The sequence below is a fragment of the Condylostylus longicornis genome, unplaced genomic scaffold, assembly GCF_029603195.1.
Source record: "Condylostylus longicornis isolate FDR11 unplaced genomic scaffold, ASM2960319v2 ptg000040l, whole genome shotgun sequence".
Taxonomy (NCBI): domain Eukaryota; kingdom Metazoa; phylum Arthropoda; class Insecta; order Diptera; family Dolichopodidae; genus Condylostylus; species Condylostylus longicornis.
The window spans coordinates 12,124,742-12,128,582 of record NW_026578009.1 but is presented as its reverse complement, the minus strand read 5'-3'; positions in this window follow the sequence as shown (position 1 = coordinate 12,128,582).

The following is a 3,841-nucleotide window of genomic DNA, read 5'->3' as shown; positions in this document are numbered from 1 at the left end:
TTCTTATAATAACACTGCTTTATTATAATAAAATTGCAAAATAATAAAAAACATGAAATTTAATTATTTAATAAAACCAGTTTGTTTCAATGCGTTTTGTTAAAGTTCGTAAAATAAAAAAAAAAATTTAAATCCATTAACTCTTTACAAATGTTTTGTTAGTTTCAAAAATTTAATTGCCGAAAATTCTTACAGAATATAGAGAATCAAATTATAAAAAATAATATGAATTAAAATTTCATTATTTTTAAAATTCACAATTCAAATAAAAAATTAAAAATTTTTCTTTTTATAAATTACAGTTTTCAACCTCATAATTATTAATTATTGTGTAAATATTATAAATTTTATTATTTTTTATTTTACAATGACAATAATATTTTTTTAATATTTGAAAACATTCATAAACATTTAAGTTATAACATTCTTACAAAAACAAAAAATCGAAATTTTCAATGTAACCACATTTTTGTAAAATTTTAATTATTTTTACATTTATAGAAATTTATTTGATTAAATTTTTATAAAATTTATTTGTTTTTTTTTTTTTGTTTGTTAAATTTTTTGATTTTACGTATATATTTTTTTTTTTATTTTATTAATATATTTTTTCAAATTACGTTATTATTAATAATTAAATTATTTAAAAAATAACTTTAACATTATATTTAATTTAACAAAATAATTTATTAGCGAATATATATAATTATATGAAATAATATAATAATTACATAATAAAAAAAAAAATAAGACAAAAATTTACAAAAATTGTTAATTTTAAATTTTTTTTTCGTTATCTTTATAATTGATTGTACAAGAACATAAACTGCAATGAATTTACAATTCAATGTATATAATTAATTATTATTTCAATATTTTTATTTGTATACACACATATACATGTATATTATATGTATTTATTTTTCTAACTTGAGATCACAGTATCAGAAACGTATTTTAATACGTTTTTTTTTTTTTTTTTTAAATTTAAAGTAATTTTCAATTTTTAAAATTTATTGTATAGAATATTTAATATTTTATACATTTATAATAATATATTTTTAATTTGATAATAATTCGTTATAGATAGTGAAATTATATAATATTAATATATATTTTAAACATTTTATTAAAAAAAAAGTTATGCACAGATGAGCATAATGATTTTGGGATTTGCGAAATGAGCCATGAAAAATTATTGTGATCTTAATTAAAGGAATTAAATAAAAATTTGATTAAATTAAATGCTTTTGAGGATTGCATTAATAATATTTTAATATTAAGATGGGGTGAAAACAATTAGTAAAAAAAATAAAAATATTTTGCTAGATTAAATAGATTAAATTAAAAAAACTTTTTAATATATGCTCTGTTCCAAAATGTATAAGTACGGTATTTGGATTTTAATTCATAAATTTTATTTTGTGTACTTTAAACTCAATTTTAAAAATAAATTAGTTTTATTTTAATATTTCAATGCGAAATTTTCTACTTCGAAATTTACTTGCCTTTGAATTCAATGCCTTTGAATACTAACAAGCTTTTACTAGAAAGAAAAAATACGTACTAACAATCAAACTTGCACATTAGCGGCTATGAATTTGTAAAAGAAATAATGTAAGCACATTTATAAACCTTTATGGCTTTCAACCACTTTATTTTTAACACTTGGCGAGTATTGTTTCTTTCAAACAAGTAACGTAGTTTTTCTGTAAGTTGTTATAAATATGTAAATTTGTATGAATGTATTAATAAATATTTTTAATAAAATGTTTAACTTTTATGAAAATTTTGTAATTATTGTGTTATTAGAATATAATATTTGTAAATATCTATAAAATATTTAATAATAATATCTAATAATGATAATAATAAAAATATTTTACATAATAGCTATTTTTTTTTAAATGACAAAAAATTTTTAATAATTTATAAAGTTTTTATAAATAACACATCCAACATTTTATCTAAAATTTAATTTTATAATAATTTTTTTATTTCATTAAGAATTTCTTTTAGCAAATATTGTCAACAAATTAATGGTAAGAAATTTCAATATTGAAAAAAATGAGATTGATATTAAATTTCTGAAAGAGAAACAAAAAGAAAAAGAAAACAAAGTATGTATAGTTGAGGTTAAAGATATTTTAAATTCAACACATTGTGGTGCTCTATAAAGTTACTCTGAGATTTGTAGAAAGAGATCTACTGTAAACTTGTAAAATTAATGTCATGTACATTATTTTGTGTTGCATTGTAGTGCAGTTTTGTATTTCAGTTGCTAATTACGAAATAATAATAGTTTTTACGAAATAATAATAGTGCTTCTACATTTACCAGAAAGTTAAATTTAAATTTAAGGTATAAATTGTTTTTAAAATAATTTAAATAATTAAATAAATTCAATTTACTTTTCAATGTTACATTTTCTGATAATTAACTTAATATTATGTCTTTCTAATGCTGTAAAGTCGTTGACAAAAAAAACTACATTTTTGTTGCATGACATAATTGCAAGGACTGCAATTTTATTTAAGAGAGAAGACAACCAATACTTCTTTTGTATCAAGTAGGAATTGAAATAGAATTTTCTTATGACTCGTTTTGATTTTAATATTGAAATTTACTAGTTCTAATGTTGACAATTTTAAGCTACCGATTGAATCTAGCATTTTGTTTTTTCTTCTTGTTTTTTTTATTTTTTTTTTGTTTATTACATTATGTAATATGTTTATTATTAATTTTGTCTTGTAAAATTTTAAAAATTCATTTTCATTTTAATCTAAGAGCGTTGTTTTTACTTACTTATTTTGTTTTAATAATTTATTTATTCAATTGATTTATTCATAATTTGGGTTTCTTATATTTGAAATATGTATATATATATATATGTGTATATAAGTATTTATACAATGTATATTTTGTCTTGTTTTTCTAACTATTTAATTTAATTTTAAATAATTGTCTTAATAATTTTTTTTTAAATATTTTCTCACATTTTTTTTGAATAATTTTTTAATAAATCTTATTTTAATTATAAATTTGCTATTTTTTTTTTATTATCTTTAATTTTTAAATGTGTCTGTTAATTTTTTTTTTCTCCGTTTCGTATTACATTATGTATAATATTTTAATGATATTTTTTAATAATTTTAATGATTTTTTATTAAAAAAAAACTCTAGTCTGGCACATTTTATTTAAATTTACTTTTTTTTTTCTTTTGGGTTAATAGAATCATCGGTCGGTGAGTTTTGTTGAAATTTAGTTTTTTGTTCTTTAAAATTCACTTTAATTCATAAATTTTTTAATTTCATAATGTTAGAGGGAAGGTTTTCGTTTAATTACATAATAGTTTCAGTAAGATATTTTGAATATTATTGTAAAAAAGTTATTTAAAATTATGCACAAAATTATTAATGGATGCAATAAAATTTTGAATTAAAAAACAGATTTGAAATATAGAGATTTTAAAATTTGTAGTTGTGATTATCTAGTTGAAAACATCTAGTTCCTGGATTTATATTACCATGTTTTTTAAAGAGTTTTTGAGCAACTTGTTTTAGGGTAGACCCTCTTTGAAATCTAAATTCTAATAATACAATATATTTGTATTACTATTATGAAATTAAGCTTCCAGAAACGTTCTTGCTGAATTTTACAGTTATACAGTGTTTACAGCAGTTTCTGTATTTAGTTGATAATTTGAAAGTTAGCAAGATCAAGAAATCGTGTAAAAAATTATTAACATTAGAAATCAACAGTGATTTAGAAGTTTAAGTAATTTTTTTTTTAATTTTAATTAGTTTATATAGTGTTGCGAAATTAATAAAATTTAAATAT